This window comes from Erpetoichthys calabaricus, chromosome 6 (genome assembly GCF_900747795.2).
Source record: "Erpetoichthys calabaricus chromosome 6, fErpCal1.3, whole genome shotgun sequence".
Classification (NCBI taxonomy): domain Eukaryota; kingdom Metazoa; phylum Chordata; class Cladistia; order Polypteriformes; family Polypteridae; genus Erpetoichthys; species Erpetoichthys calabaricus.
Window position 1 is genome coordinate 123,674,298 of NC_041399.2, and position 17,660 is coordinate 123,691,957.

Genomic DNA, 17,660 nt, shown 5'->3' on the forward strand with positions numbered 1-17,660 from the left:
AGTGGAGGTACTGAGTGGTGAAAATGGACAGAGAACATTCCGAAACTGAAGCTGTAGCAGACGATAAAGTTGAACATGATGGCAGAAGAACTTTTGCTGAAATAAGGAGCCGTGTCTGTTGTCTGGAGTTACTTTGGTTTTCAAAGGTCGGATGTGGACCAGACAACTATTTACTGCAAATGCTGTCGAGCTAAAGTTGTCACTGGAGGCAGAAAAACAAGCAAATTGCTGCACCACCTTAGCCACAAACATGCTTTGGAGTACCATGAATGTATGGAACTAACACTGGCATCCTTCACATCCTCAGGTAAAACTGAAAAAGCTAAGGGACACTTGAGTCAGACGTCACTTGTAGACGCGTTTGCTAGACGTACTGCCTACGACGACAAAAAGCAAGTGGTGGATTGAGATTACAGTCCATATAGCTAACTTCTCAGTGGACAGAGGTTGTTAACATTAACAGAAAGTGTAGTTGGTTTACAAAAAACATTTACTATTTATTCCTTTTCTAAGACGTGTTCAGTGCAGTACAGCTTTTGACAAGCACCTCTGGATATTTTACTAAGTCTAAATGCCTCTTTGGATGATTGAAAATATGTTGTCAAAATTATTTTTTAAGTTGTTTGCAAAATTTGTTGAATAAAAAGGTTCTATATTTTGACTGCAACTGTGATTCCTTCTCTTCATTAGTGCAACCCCCTTGAAAACTATCACTTTATGGGGCCATGCAAACCTGTATTAATACTTGTGTGCACATTAAAATGTTTTTTTGTACATTGTACAATTCTCAAGACAGTGGAATAGGTTATTCTTAGCCAGTCTACTGTAGTAATTGCAGTGGAAAATGTGGCTAACATCCACTCATGCATGGGACAAAAAAAATACCGTTGAATACAGTGAAACCAGCATAATTTTAAAAAATACTGTGATATAGAATTTTGGTCATACCGCCCAGCACTAGTTTCAACTTCACTGCAACCCTACTAGCCTACTAGGTTAAAGTGTTTTTGGAAGATGGGTGATGGATAGACTGTTTTTACCCACCAAAATATTGGGGTAAAAACTTGGGGTATTTGATAAATAACTGGATGACCAAATAAGGACAAATCTTGATCCCAGCAAAGTTTATCTCCTTACAAAGAAGGTGGGACAATTTTTTAATCTGCATGATGTTTTGAGTTAGTAGGGGTGTCTAGAGCATTTTAAATTAACAAAATTTAATCAGCTGGTTGATTATATAAAGTGGATTGACAAGAGGGTTCATCAGCTTTACAATTCTCTTCCTCATACATATGGTCCCACATAATTTAAATCTTCCAAAAAAATGCTCATCCGGCATTACAGGCTGCTTTAATCATTTGGCATATTTAAGAAAGGTCAAGTATTTATGATCTGCAAAAGTGGATGTTTTGCACCCTCAAGTCGGTGACCTGAATCTTCCAAGACTGATTTGCTAAAAGTTCATGGTTTCCCAGATCATAAATTCGATCCATGAATGATAATTTGCAAGAAAAATAAGCACATACTGTAGGTGAAACTTCCTGTTGTTTAGGAATCTTGAGATAAAACCCCCGTTCACTGGATGCACTTTACGTTCCAAAGGCAAATTAGTAACTTTGTAACAATTAATCCATCTAGATCATGAATTTCACAACACAAAAGATCCATAAAATTCATGTTTTTAAGTTTTAAAAATACTTTGCTTTAGCCTTTGTGTGGTTTAACTAATAGTCCCTACATGTTGCTTCATATTCTTGGAGGATGGTGGGAATTGACATGTCATCAGTATAAATAAGCCATAAATATCAGGAATATCCTGAAAAGTTTCATTCACAAATGACTGGAAAACTTTGGGAGCCTTAGGCAGCTGATATGACCTTGCTAAGTAGTAGCAATGCTATTTAGCAGTAGTAAATGCCTGTCTTCCACTCTTCTGAGATCTAGAAAGAAGAAAAAAAAGTGTCTCTTTCCTCCTTTCCATTTCATTTAACCTTTTTTTTTTTTTTTGCAGATGCATGCTGATGCAGCCCTTCACTAACTTATTCTGAGATCAAGTTTGGTAAAGTCTGTAGATCCTGTTACTTGATTAAGTGATAACAAAATTGGAATAATTGGTAATTATTCTAAACGGTCATTTATTTTTATTTATTTATTTTTTATTCTTCTGAAAATCAATACAATGCCAAGGTAAACTATCTCACCTTTGGACAAAAGAACACTCCCCATTAGGTCTTATAAACAGTGTGATCAGTTTTGCAAATTTACTTTGTAGTCATCTATAGCACTGGTTTCTTGCTTTGGCAATGCATACTTTTTCCTCTTAGACAGGAGACACCATGTAAACAAGTCTATAGCAAAGTCATGTTTGCCTTGTTGGGGTTTCATGATTGAATTTTGTCTTCTGTAAAACTTCACTTAAATCAGAATACAGGGGATGGGAGTGTGTCGACTGAGTAACACTGAATGATGAGTGGAAGGATTTGTTTAAGGTATTGTTTACCATGAACCCCAACTAACTAGTTCATTATTCCCCCAAATAAAATGTGTTTTGTGGTTTCAATAACCAGGGAAACTCCAAAATTAAGAATGGAGTCTCACTTTGAATGCCATAAATGTAAGATTTCTTCAAAATGTAAGAGCTCTTTTTCTAAATATTATTGTCGAATGCTGCTTTTATTCAGGTCCATAGTAAGTAAAACTTCATTAGGAAAAGATCCAAAGTGAAAAAGTAAAAATGATTAGCATTGCAATGGGGTGTGCAACCTTTCTTGTGGCTTATCATCTTAACAGTGATATGTAAAAGAGATCTGTAGCACAAGTCTGTGGCTGCTGGTCAAAGACCCATTTGCACTGATTGTGGAAGAGCATGCTCATTTTATGATACCTGGTAACTCTATTAGGATATGAAATAACATAGTAGCTTATTTAAAGACCAGCCCTGACACAGACGCAGGACACAAGTTCAAAGCACACAAGGCTTTTATTTTCTTTTTCTTCCCTCGTGGAGAGTACAGTCCCAAACACAGTACAACACTCTCCTTTACATTCTCCTTCTTTATTTTCTTTCTCCCCCACTACTCCCAGCAAGTTTTGTCTCCCTCCTCCCGACTCTGGCTCCCGGAGCAGTGGCTGCTTTTATAGCACACCTGGAAGTGCTCAAGGTGCTTGAAGACCTATTTCCGGCAGCACTTCCGGGTGTGATGGAAGAGCTGCTCTGTAGGGCTGAGCAGCAGCTACAGCACCCCCTGGTGGCGCCCACAGATCCCAACAGGGCTTCACCAAACTCCAACTTCTATGAAGCCCTGCAGGAGTTCTAGGCACCACTGCAACCTAGGGGGGCTGCCATTTAGCGTTTCAGGGGAGGTACTGTCCTGACCAGGATTGCACCCCTGGTCCATACAAGGGAGAGGCGTCCCGGCCATGCAAGGACCCCGACTGTCCACCACATATTGACCTATTGGAGAGCATATAATGCCTCTGATTACCGTTCCGAGTTACTAAATTCTGACACCAATTGTTGGAACAAGGCAGATATTTCATTAACTTGCTTTTGTATAAACTTTTGAACTTGTTCCACTGAGAACTCGTTTCATGTCAAGATCATTTAAAGTATTCTGCTGTTCTACCTAAAAGAAACTGACAGATTCGAGGATTGTGATCAGGAATTGCATTACAACAAAAAGCTGAAGTCAATATAGGTAGTGGGCAAAAGCCAAGAAAACAAAAGAAAGTTTTTTGCAGGCATTCCATTGAGTAACCTGGGTTTAGCAAACGATCTATTGTAGAGAATAAAACTCTCAGATTACTAGCATTGTTATTTATAATTTTAGAGAAATAGCACCACCTCTGAAGATGGACTATGTTGTTGTATTCTGTTATTTTAGCCTTCAAAATTTCATAGTGGACATTCAGTTTAGTTTTTCTCCATTTATGCTCGGCTCTCTGGCATGTTTTCTTTAAATCAGACACTCTTTGGGTCTTCCATGTTGTAACAGTGCTGGAAAATGTTTTAAGTGTCTGACTATGTTAGTGGCAGCTCTCACTTTAACATTAAAATTTACCACCTTACTATTTACATTATTATCGCTATTGTAATAAGCACTACAAAGGGATTGGTTGCTTAAATTGTTTGTAAACTTTGAAGTTGCAGATGAATCAAAGAAGCATTTTTTAACAATAGCGTCTCATTAATTTTATCTATCATTATTTCTATATTAAATAATAAGAAAAAATGGTCACATAAACCGATATCCACAATCTGCCTCACATCCACTTTTAAGTACTTTAGTAATCGCTAAATCCAGCGTGTAACCCCCCCTTGTGTGTTGCCTGATTAACGTGCTGGCTCAGATCAAAAGTGTGCAGGAGGTTCATGAATTCTTTTGCTTTTGGGTCACACTGATTATCTATATGAAAATTAAAGCCGCCAACAATTAGTGTCAATTATAATAACTAACTATGACAAGTTCCTAATTCTGAGAATTCCTCAAAGAAAAATGCATTATATTTAGGAGGTCTATACACGGACAATACTAGAGACTGAAGAACTCCTTGACTAACAACAACAAGATACTCAAAATACGCGAACGTACCAAAGCTGTCATCTTTACACTTTAGCTGACTCGAATTAATGTTTGTTAAACCGCCGCCTTTCTTACCGTGGCAAACTGTATGAGTAAAGGTGTAATTTGGTGGTGCACATTAGATTAGTACAGCTGCACCATCAGGGCTAAGCCATGTTTCTCTTAATGTAATATTCGATTTTTCTATCACTAATAAGATTGTTGATGGAAAACGTCTTTTTGGTTAACGCTCTAACATTTAATAAGGTCATATTTAAGGTCTCGGAAGAGCAGAACTGAATTGTCGGAGCGTTATAACTTTTTGAAATGGTAATTAAGTTATTTGTATTAATGCCACTTTGAGCGGATATTTTATTTAATCTATAGTTTGTTTTTATAGTTTTAATAAAGTACACATCTAGAGGTGAAATGGTAATTAAATTATTTGCATTTATGCCGCACTGTCTGGATTTTTTACATGAACTGAGGTTGGTTGTTAAAGTATTGATGCAGTGCACATTTGAGTTACAGTTTGCTACAGAGTTATTGTGTCCTAGCAAGGCATTATGGAAAGAATTAGGATTAAAAGTACATAGTCAAGGGAGACAAATTACTTTACAGATGTTTTCGTAGAGGACCTAGGTGCCAAATCTATTAGGATGCAGACAATCCTGCCTGAAGAAACGTGGCCTCTCCCAAAAGAGATCCCTGTTGTCCATGAACCAAATGTTTTGTCTCTTGCAGAACCCTTTCAGTCAGATGTTAAATGCCAGCAGACTGTAGTTCTCATCTGATCTTCTATCCAAAGATAAGGGACTCGAGATGAAGATTTTCACAGCAGGGGTCCTCTCCTATGTGGCATTAATAAGGGCTGCAAAATCCACCTTAAGAATCTCTAACTGTCGGTATCTCACGTTGTTTACCCCAGCATGTATTACGATGTTCCCACTGTCCTGTTCTTGTGCCTCTTAAAGACCATTGGCGCTCTTCTCATAACATCTCGTACACAAGCACCGGGAAAACATGAAACAAAAGATTTTTATTTAGGGCAAGAAATGTTTAGTTTTTATACGATAGAATCTCCAATCACAAATACATCACCTGGGGTTGCTGGCACGGTGTAGGAGCGGAGAGGGTCGAACCAGTTCTGGACAGAGGTGCTTGCCTGGTCCAATAGAGGTGATCTAGCCTTAAATCCCTGCCTGCATAGCTGAAACAGGCTGATTCCTTTGTAGTTGTTGTCGTTGCTTTGACAAGGTGCAGGGGTAAAGTTCACTTGGCCCTGAAAGTGACTGGCACGATGTGGAGTCAAGTTTGCTGGTTCACGATAAAGTACTACGATTTCAAATGTCAGGGAGGACCCTTTCAGCTGGTGAGCCTTCAGTTCCCTCAGGGGCCTCCGTCTGGACAAGAGTTTCTGAATCTGGTTCTCGAGGGCCTGGAGTTCTTCAAGAATATGTTCCATCTCACCGTCGGCCATTGTCCATTTTCACTTCTGCTTTTGCTTCGTGTCCTAGGCAAGAAAGAGAGAGAGTTAGATGTTAGCTTCTTGTACCAAAAATGTATTGTTACTCCTGGTTTCAGCCAGAAAACCCATGCTGTATGTACTGAAAATCATACAATATATAATCATGCCCTTGACTGGCAAAGAACAGAAGGAACATTCAGCTCTGACTTTATTCTCACCCATTGTTTTTTCCCAGTGCACTTCTAAGATGCTGCTTTTGCTTGGGAGTTTCACTGACTGTGTTCAGTCTTTCATCGGGCATTGTCTTTCTGCCGCTGGAGAATTTCCTCTGATGTTGCTGAGCACTCAGTGGTTCGTGCACAAGATACTTTTGCATTTTGCTTTTACATATCTAAGAAATGTAACAAATTGCTCTCAAGACAAATGACAAGGTCACAAGATTCCACTTCAGTACTGCCAGAAGAGTCTACGTTAATTTTACGGTTTTGTAGTAAAATCTTCAAAGGATTATTAAGGAGAAAACATTTTTTTTGTGGGAAGGATTTCATTGTGAAATTCCTGAAATTTCAAAATGAAGAAAATGTGCTCTGATGACTCCGATACTAAGGAAAGATTTTGTGTGAAGATAGGGTACCAATATAAATTACAGAAAAATAGCACTTCTTATCCACTGTGGCAACCCCTAACGGGAGTAGCTGAAAGAAGAAGATGATAATGGTATTAAGCATTGACTATGTAAGGCAGCCCTATGTATCCTTTTAGATTGAAATTAATTATCAGGAATTCTATATGTATATTAAACATACCTGAGGAAGTTGTAAAGACCTTAAAGATTAATCTTAAAAATTTAATAAATACATGTTGAAATTGCACATGGAGAAAGAATTTTATAATGGCAATAAATTATAACAACATATATCAGAGATACACTTTGGTCTTATTTATCCAATTGCAAAAGTTACACACATCTGTGAAAGCCTTGGAAACATATCTTGCAAGACTGAAAACAGAATGTGAATAACCATAAGCAAATGATTTCTGGACATTTTTTTATAACAAAGAAAAAGAAAAGGAAAATTGTTTTGCTTTGAGAGGAACATTGCTGTATCATATTCATTATTATATTGTCAATGATTATATTATAGATGAAGTCTGGTCAATATTAATTAGTTCTAGTTTTTTTCCTGTGCTGACACTATGTCATTAACATCATAGATTTAATTGATTCTGTATTGATATCATAGGTAGATGTTACAGAGCTTTATGCTTTATTTTATATCAGGCTAAAATACATTTGAAGTGTCAGGGCCAGGTGGCTATCCAGCTGAATTTAATTAAAAAAATATTTGTTAACTTAGGTCTGTTAATATTGTTCACGTTTCCTGAATCCAGGGAGGAAAGTATGCTACCTAAAACAATACACCATGCATCAATATCTGTATTTTCCAAGAAAAGTAAAAGCTTTTTAGAATATGTATCCTGCTGTCTAGTTTCCCTGCAGAATACAGAGCAAAGTTCTTGCAAACAGAGTAGAGAAAGTGCTTCCTTGCATCATTTTAGAAGATCAAACTGGATTTTTTAACACTAGAATTACCAGAGCCTACGAAAAAACTCGTAAATCCGTCCCACCTTAAATCGCGTCTTAGATCCGTTTGCACCTCTCCGCCAGAGTCCTTTGTCATCTAAATGTGCTGATAAACAAAAGCTACTAGCAGCCAGCTATTCCATCCCCCCACCGACTTAGAATGAATTTCTCCTAGCTCATGGCTTGCCTTGATTTGATTTTCTGGGATTGAAGTGGAGTTTTAGAGTCGAAATAATATAGTGTTATTTGGAATACATGCATTTCATGTGTGTTCCGTTTCTATAGTATTCTGTGCAAGCACATTTTTAAAACAGAAATATTTTTCATATTCTAATAGTAAATGACAAAATGTAGGCATAAACTATATAACGTATGAAGCCTGAAGTCCATATATCAAAGAAACACTTTCACAAAAGGTACAAATAAGAGAACACGTGCGCTTTCATTCAAAAATATAAAAAAAAAAAAAGCCGCGTTAGCATGCCACATTGACATTCTTACTACAACCGCCGCGGTGGCGTAATGGTATCAGCTCCTGACTGGGGATCAGAGGGTGGCGAGTTCGATCCCGCTCGGCTCCACTTCGAGAAATGAACGGCTCTTATTCTTACAATTTTAGAATAACAACATAAATTTGATTTCAGTCTGTAACAGCCGGTGAAACTTATGATACTGGTAAAGGTTAGCTTTTTTTTTTTTTTTTTTAATTCACTTTTCATTCTCGCAGTCGCATTCAGAATCAATCCATACAACCCCATCTGACATAAAGACGCGCTATAGGTCTGCAGTGTACCACGATGCTTACTACCCCAAAAGGGTTCTGACACACAAACGCTGGCGAAGCTGCCTTCTTCATATCTCACCGTCACTTGAAATCAGCAGTTCTTAGCATTGCAAACACGCAAGCTGTCGTATCAACCACCAACTGTAACTTGCTTTCTTTATTCTTCGGTTATAGTCTTGAATAAAAGTACACTTTTATTTATGTGAAAACAGCTGTGTCAGATGGGGTTGTATGGATTGATAAGCAGCTAAGAACTGCTGATTTCAAGTGACGGTGAGATACGAAGAAGACAGCTTCGCCAGCGTTTGTGTGTCAGAACCCTTTTGGGGGGGGGGGCAGTAGTATGCATCGTGGTACACTGCAGACCTATAGCACGTCTTTATGTCAGATGGGGTTGTATGGATTGATTCTGAATGCGACTGCGAGAATGAAAAGTGAATTAAAAAAAAAAAAAAAAAAAAGCTAACCTTTACCAGTATCATAAGTTACACTGGCTGTTACAGACTGAAATCAAATTTATGTTGTTATTCTAAAATTGTAAGAATCAGAGCAGTTCATTTCTCGAAGTGGAGCCGTGCGGGATCGAACTCGCCACCCTCTGATCCCCAGTCAGGAGCTGATACCATTACGCCACCGCGGCAGTTGTAGTAAGAATGTCAATGTGGCATGCTAACGCGGCTTTTTTTTTTGTGCAGTTATATTTTCGAATAAAAGTGCACGTGTTCTCTTATTTGTACCTTTTGTGAAAATGTTTCTTTGATATATGGACTTCAGGCTTCATACGTTATATAGTTTATGCCTACATTTTGTCATTTACTATTAGAATATGAAAAACGTTTCTGTTTTAAAAATGTGCTTGCACAGACTACTATAGAAATGGAACACACATGAAATGCGTGTATTCCAAATAACACTATATTATTTCCACTCTAAAACTCCACTTCAATCCCAGAAAATCAAATCAAGGCAAGCCATGAGCTAGGAGAAATTCGTTCTAAGTCGGTGGGGGGATGGAATAGCTGGCTGCTAGTAGCTTTTGTTTATCAGCACATTTAGATGACAAAGGACTTTGGCGGAGAGGTGCAAACGGATCTAAGACGCGATTTAAGGTGGGACGGATTTACGAGTTTTTTCGTAGGCTCTGGTAATTCTAGTGTTAAAAGCTCGAAGGGCACGTATTGATTTCTGATTGTTTGCTTTTTTCTCTTTATCTCTCTGACATTATCTGCTCCTGACACGCACTCCTTTGAAGAGAAAGATATGTTTGCATTCTTTTAATTGTGAGACGGAACTGTCATCTCTGTCTTGTCATGAAGCACAGTTTAAACTTTTGAAAAAGAGACAAATGTTTGTTTGCAGTGTTTGAATAACGTTCGTGTCTCTCTACAACCTCCTGTGTTTCTGTGCAAATCTGTGACCCAAGCATGACAATATAAAAATAACCATATAAACATATGGTTTCTACTTCGCGGATTTTCACCTTTCGCGGGGTTTGGGGGGGGGGGGGTCTGGAACGCAACCCCCGCGATAGAGGAGAGATTACTGTATACAGCAGTAACTTTTCAATATTCCAGAAATCAGCAAATATTTTATGAAAACATCTTATTCCTTCTTTCCCCAATATCTTAATCATCTCTTATTGTCATACCTGATGGTCCTCGGTTCAATTTAATCACTTCAACTACATTTTTAACATCCTGTGCACTAATCCCATTTTTGAGGTTTTTATCCAGTCGTGCGTCTTCCAGTTTCTCAATGCCATTCTTTTCATTCAAAAGACCATCAAAATACTGTTTCCATTTTCTCCTGATTTTTTTTGTTTGTAATCAGTAAATCATCATCTCCAATGTTTTTTTTAATTTTTCCAGAAGGAAGCATTAGCTCTACCAATAGGCTAGGTTCAATACTCTTCTTACAGTGCTGCCTCAAAGTAACAATGATGACAAACTCATCACAACAAAAATAAAAACCATTCATGACACAAATAACAGTTTTATACTTATATAACCAGAAATTATATACTTATGAATAAGCAGGTTATATGAATGAAAAGCTTGTTTAATACATAAATCACAGTGACGCAGCCTACAATGGCCATTATATTCAGCTTATCCAGCTTGTATCTAACTCTTACTTTGATAACTTTAGAATTTTTTGATGTTCCTCTTTCATTTGGCCAAAACAAGGAATATATGTAATATACTTCATCCTCACTTGGGATAATCTTGCAGTTGTCTTCTATAAAATATTCTGGCTTTTATTACCGACACTTCTGTATGTAATAAAATGTTTTTTTTTGTGTGTGTAATAAATATTCACTATATGTATATCAAAAACCGCATTTCATATAAATCTAGAAAATGCAACTACAAAGTGCTGTCCTTTGTTGGCGATTTTTTTTTTTTTTGCCGTTATCATCATGTTCCTTTCTATCTATGATTCTAGGTTCAAGGAAATATAAGGGCATGACTTGAGAAAGAAGTATCTATTTATGTAGGTGTTATTATGCTTTATATTACTTACCTATACTCATCACTTTGTACTACTGCCACATAAGGAGTATATTGCAATAATATTTTACCTGTGTGTGTTGTATTTTATCTTGTATGTCTTTTGTGTGCTGTTCGTCACTTGCGGGGGCTTTCTCACAGTTTCAGGTGAAGGAGCGTTTCGCAGTTCAGGATGGAACTGTGACGTGTTGATTGATGACATTGCCTTCATGGGTGTGATCTGGAAGGTCCGACATAAAAAAGCTGCTCTGGTTGGCAACCAATGAAGGGTCTGAGTGCCAAAATTAAAACCGGCGAGAATGAAGTGATCGAGAGGAATGGTCAATTTGCATTACAAGTAAAACTCAAACCAAGGGACGTAGGAAGGACATTATCAACGACAAGGAAAAAAAAAAGGTAGAAACGTCTCGCCCCAACACGGGGACAAGTTTAGTGAAGTGGTTATTTGCACGCCTTTTTTTTCTTTCTTAAGACTGTCTATGCTGGCTTGCTGATTTCAGAGGGTGAGATTTGTGATTTCTTTTACTTTCCTTTGATTCGTCCTAATGTAATTGTTCTCTTCGCATGTTTTTCTTTCTTCATGGACAATCCGTTGGGGTATTGGTCTGGACTCGTGTGAATATACATCTGTCTTAAGTGTAATGTTTATATTTATGTGCACATAAATGTGCTTTACCTGATCGGGTTGGAGGGGAGGGGAGTTTTTTGTTCTGTAAGTTGTACTGTAGGTGCTGTTTATATTTAGGTGTATACAGTATATATACTGTATATGAGCCTCACCTGGACAGGGGCATCTTTTGTTCCTTAACACTAGAATTACCAGAGCCTACGAAAAAACTTGTAGATCCGTCCCACCTTAAATCGCTTCTTAAATCCATTCACACCTCTCCGCCAGTGTCTTTTGTCATCTAAATGTGCTGATAAACACAAGCTGTAAGCAGCCGGCTATTCCATCCCCCCACCGACTTAAAACGTGCATGAACTTCTCCCAGCTTATGCCTTGATTGATTATCTGGGAGTGAAGTGGAGTTTTAGAGTGGAAATAATAGATCGCTATTTGGAACACACGCATTTCATGTGTGTTCTGTTTCTACAGTAATCTGTGTAAACACATTTTTAAAACAGAAACGTTTTTCATATTCTAGTACTAAATGACAAAATGTAGGCATAAACTATATAATGTATGAAGCCTGAAGTCCAAATATCAAAGAAACACTTTCACAAAAGGTACAAATATAATAGAACAAGTGCGCTTTTATTAAAAAATATAACTGCCGAAAAAAAAAAGCCGCCTTAGTGTGCGACATTGACACTCATTTACTACGACTGCCGCCGTTGTGCAACAGTATCAGTTGCTGACTGGGAACCAAAAGGTCACAAGTTCGATCCTGCTCGACTTCCTTTTGAGAAGTGAACTGCTCTTATTTTTACTATTTTAGAATAAAAAGATACATTTGATTTCAGTCTGTAACAGCCGGTGTAATTTATGATATTTGTAAAGGTTAGCTTTGTTTTTGTTTTTTTTTATTCACTTTTCATTCTCTTAGTCGCGTTCAGGATCCTTCCCTATCCCATCTGACACTGCTGTTTTCACATAAAGACGCACTATAGCTCTGCAGAGTATCACAATACATACAACCGCGTGTTTTTTTTCACAATCTTGCCAGTCCCCATATGTTGCTTTATGCTGTTTCTTTTGTACCCCAGGACATGCAGAGAAAAGCATAGTAAAGAGCAGTAACTTCAGCGCTATATGCAATCATCAGACACTCCCCATCTGACACTGCTGTTTTCACATAAAGACACGCTATAGCTCACACAAGGAGCGCCCTTCCTACATTTACGACATGTGTACTTGTTACAGTGTACGCACCTCTCTGTGCTATGGTTCCTATTACACTGAACAAGCACCTGTAATTTGCAGCTCTAACAGGTACACACATTGTAAATGTAAGAAAGACGATCCTTGCGTGTGTGTGAACTGTTAACATTTGAATCTGAAGATTGCATATAGCGCTGTCTTATTCAGTGCGCGCAAGAACATGCAGGTGGCCAGTTGCTGTGTGCTACAACATGCTGGCAGTGATCAACACACATTTTTAAAAAAGAAAGACAAATATATGTGACGTTTTGATGAAATCATTTTATGACACGAATAGTACCAATCAGAAAACATTGTCGAAGTAATGCAATATTATTTGAAAACGAACAGCGTCAGATTGGGTGTGAATTTATACTGTGGTGCTGTTAGAGTTAGATCAGAAGCTGAATTAGCTGAATAAGCTCCTGTTCTGACTCTAAGTAAAAAAGCATGAATTAATCAACTGAAATAACCACGGTCGACATTTTAAACTTAACAATTTACAGTGCATACCAGTTTGTAACCTCAAACGGACATAAAATTTGTAAAGAAAAAAAAAACACTTCCTCCCCAGCGGAGAATTGAACTTGGGTCTCTAAGGCACGGCAAGGCTGCTGTGCTCTGATTCTGCAAATCTTAGCGTTACACCATGGAAGGTGTTACATCATCCTTGAACCTTTTTTGAAAGTGTTTATTTGATGTTTGGATGTCAGGCTTCACACATTCTATAGTTTATGCCTACATTTTGTAACATTTATTACTACAATATGAAAAAGTTTCTGTTTTAACAATGTGTTTACAGAGATTACTGTAGAAACGGAACACACAAGAAATGTGTGTGTTCCAAATAACGATCTATTATTTCCACTGTAAAACTCCAGCAGTTCAGTCACTCCCAGATAATCAAACAAGGCATGAGCTGGGAAAACTTAGTAAACGTTCTGCGACGGTGGGGGATGGAATGGCCGGCTGCTTGCTGCTCGTCTTAATCGGCACATTTAGAAGACAAAAGAGAGGTGAGAACGGTTTTAAGGTGGGCTGGATCTACGAGTTTTTTTGTAGACTCTGGTAATTCTAGTGTTAAGGTCATATTTAGAGTTCTGTGTATATGTATATATACAGTATGTGGGGGTGGTTTGAGGGAGTTGAGTTTCTATGTGCAGTATATGGACTGGGAATTTGCTTGAGAAACAGCCAAACCATGTTATTGTTCAGTCAAAATATACCTACTGTATTTATATAATTTGTTTTATTGGGTTCTTCCATAACTGTTTTTTTTCCATCCTTGCTGGGTAACAGTCTTTGGGAGGAGAAGAGGCCAAACAACCAGGTCCATTGTGCTGACAAGAGTTTTATAAGTTTATCATCAATGTAGCTTTGCTCTATTAGAGCTTAAGGTAATCGTTACAACTTCCACATCCATCAATTTTCTATACCCCCTGAATCCTGAGCAGGGTAAAGGGAAAGCTAGAACCTATCCCAGCAAGCATGGGGCACAAACCAGGGACAATCCTTGAACAGGATGCTAGTCAATTACAGGATGAACACACATACTCACAAACACAAACATCAGGGGCCACCATGTCTTTGGACTGTTGAAGGAAGCCAGAGCACCAGGAGGAAGTCTATGTGGACATGTGGAAGACATGCAAGTTCCATGTAGGGAGAACCCAGGATATGAGCCATGGTATCCTTGCTGCAAAGCAGCAGCCCTACCACTGCACCACCATACCTGCGAAAAATATATATGTACCATGAACTCATATCATGAATTTACCCAAAGATTTTACCAGTTGCTGTTGAAGTAAAAGTCACAGTTGTAAAATACTTTTTATTCAACACTGGCCTATATACTAGCTAAATGTGATTGGGGTTGATGCTCACTATAAACAGAACATTGTATTTTGTAGCTACACCATTCCAGCAAAGTGTTATATCAGCATTCTTTAAATTAAGGAGAGAGTCCACTTATCAGTATTAAATCTTAGGTAACAATATATAAAGGTTCCAAAGGAAGTCACTTTTACAGATGTGAATTTCAGATGACCCGGTTACATCACATGCAGTAATATAATTAAAGACGGGCATCCTAAGGTGGAAATTTTCAGCAAAATTTGCAGTCATTTATTTACCTTGCAGTTCCTCATGGTCTGCACCTGGCTAGAGATGGGAATGAAATAAGAGAGCCATTTCCATGTGCTGCCCATTAGTAGCTAATTATGCATCTGTAGAGGAGGAGGTGACACCCACATGGAAGAAATTTATCAGTTGTGGACACTAGAAGGCACTGTTGCATCTGAAACCCAACATGACTGACACCAGGCACAAGTTAAAAGCACAAGGATCTTGTTTTATTCAGAGGAACTGTTGACAATAGTTTCCCACCACCACAGCCACAACTAAATAATCAGCACAACACTCAATTCTTCTTCTTCCTTTGTCTTTAACTCCTCTGCTCTTCCCAGCAAGCTTTGTTCACCTACCACCGACTCTGGCTCATTTCTGTGAGGTCAGTCCAGTCCTTTTATATTGGCTTCTGCTCTTCTGCCCACGTGCTCTGCAAGCACTTCCGGGTTAGGCACAAATGTCATGCCAAATGTCTCTTCCACAGCACCTCCTGGTGGCACCTATGATCCCCAACAGGGCTGAAATATCGAACTCCAAGTCCCATGGTGCCCTGTGGGAATCCAGGGCAATGCTGTAAACTAGGGAGTTGCCATCTAGTGTTTTGGGGGAGACAGTGCCCTAAAACAGGCACCTTCCCCCATCCTTCCATCTTTTGGGTGTCCAGCCCGGGTTTGGCTGCCGGCCGTCCCTTACACTGTATTACATCCTTCATTGCAACTAAGGTTCAGATTAATTCAACGTCTCAGATATGAAATCCAGATTATAATATGGGACCATTCACATCAATAGACATCCATAAATCCACACATGTATCCAAAGGAATATAATATTCCACAAAATATTCCACAAAAAATGCAGACATTTCTTGAATTTCAAGTACCAGAAGCTACCCAGTGGTATGACACAGGAATGTCTTCCCCATTTCATTGTATTGTCAATGCTGATATCTCTCAAATTGGTGAAGAAATCTGCTTATTACTGTATTCCACTGTATGTGAATTCTATCTATCTATCTATCTATCTATCTATCTATCTATCTATCTATCTATCTATCTATCTATCTATCTATCTATCTATCTATTCCAAGCAACACTTAATAAAGTTCAGCATTACAGTAAGTCAGTATCACAGGTTTGAAATCTAGATGTGCACATGGATAGACTTCCTAATATCTTATGATCATAAGCTTCCAACTGGTGTCATACAAAAACGTTATGACAATCATTGTGCTGTCTGTGTTGAAAGGCTCACATATTAGTGGCCAGGTATACATCCACTGACCATGGTACTATAATGTTTAACTCAGTGTCATAAATGACCAATTCACCGGACTGGAGCAGACAAACAGGAGCACTCAATATGCAGTGCATCGAAAATAATGGAAAAATTAAGAGAACCTAATGTAACAGTTCAGTTTTTATGATCACATCACAACAGCTTAGAAATTGTTGAATTAATTCTAGCATGCCACCATATGGAAATGTCAACTTTTGTTCGTGTAGGATGAAGGATGATTGAGGATGATTGAATAATCGATCAATGGCTGAATATTTAGTCAAACTTATCCAATGCTCTTGTCGTTGATCAGTCTGTTTAAGCTGTACAGTGGAACCTTGGTTCCCGAATGTCTTGGAACACATACAAATCGGTTTACGACCAAAAAGTTCGCCAAACTTTTGCATCTGTTCATAACCACACACTAGGTATACGAACAAGCCAGTTTCCCTTTTGGTTTGTACGTGTACCTGCCTGTGCATTTCCTGTGCAGCGAGCAAGAGAGAGAGAGCGAGAGAGCGTGACACACACACGAGAGAGAAACACACACACAAACAGGCAGCGAGAGAGACACACACACACACAGGCAGCACGAGAGAGAGAGAGAGAGAGAGACACACACACACACACGCAGCGCGAGAAAGAGAGACACACACACACAGGCAGCGTGAGAGAGAGAGTGAGACACACACACAGGCAGCACAAGAGAGAGAGCTGGACGCATAAGGTAGGAAGGCAGTTAAACTGTTCTGTTTACAGCGATCGGTTCATAGCGTGCATTGTTGCAATGTTACTTTTCTTGGTGGTTTATTAAATTACGGATTTTTTGAAATGTTCATTTTTTTCCCTGTGCTTAAAACTCATTAAAAAAAAAAAGTGTTTTTAGCCAGTGGTTGGTAGCGCTATAGCGCGAACTATTGCAGTGTTAGTTTTCTCTGTTGTTCAAGGTTTTCTCAGTGTTATTCAATGTTTTTACATTTAGTTTACTATTACGCTGTGCATTCTATGGTTTAATTAACTATATTTGTGCTTAAAAACTTAAAAATATATATATATTTATATACAGTTTGTTTGGTCTGGAACGGATTAATTGTATTTACATACAATCCTATGGGGGGAAATTACTTCGGTTCACGACCAAATCGGGCTACAACCAAAGTTTTGGAACGAATTATGGTCGTGAACCGAGGTGCCACTGTAGTTAGAATCAACCTAAATTAAGTTTATTTGTATCTTATCTTCAATATATTTTGTTATGTGTCCATAAGTGGATATTTACAAGCACAAAATTTGTTTAAATGATAACTGATGATTATCAAAGATATCGATATCGAAGATGTATTTTACACATCATACAAATTTATTTTTTTATATTGATTTTAATTAGAAACCGATATGATTCCATACAGTCAAGTTAAATTTAAGAAATCAAAGCAATTTGATCCTGCCATATTTTTTAAAAGTTTTGATGAAATCCTCTAAGTGAGA

The 17,660-nt window shown here is 38.2% G+C and overlaps 1 protein-coding gene across 4 annotated transcripts in view; it reads left to right on the forward strand.

Annotated features, from left to right (window-relative positions):
* The window catches only part of wnt9a (wingless-type MMTV integration site family, member 9A), a 521,355-nt gene that overhangs the window by 245,516 nt on the left and 258,179 nt on the right, over positions 1-17,660 (forward strand). Inside the window, exon 2 of one of the 4 annotated variants that reach the window (XM_028803905.2) lies at positions 2,012-2,114. The exons of the other annotated variants lie outside the window; for them this stretch is intronic. The gene's annotated coding sequence lies outside the window, so the exon portion shown is untranslated. The remainder of the gene's footprint in view (positions 1-2,011; positions 2,115-17,660) is intronic. 4 annotated transcript variants of the gene reach the window in all.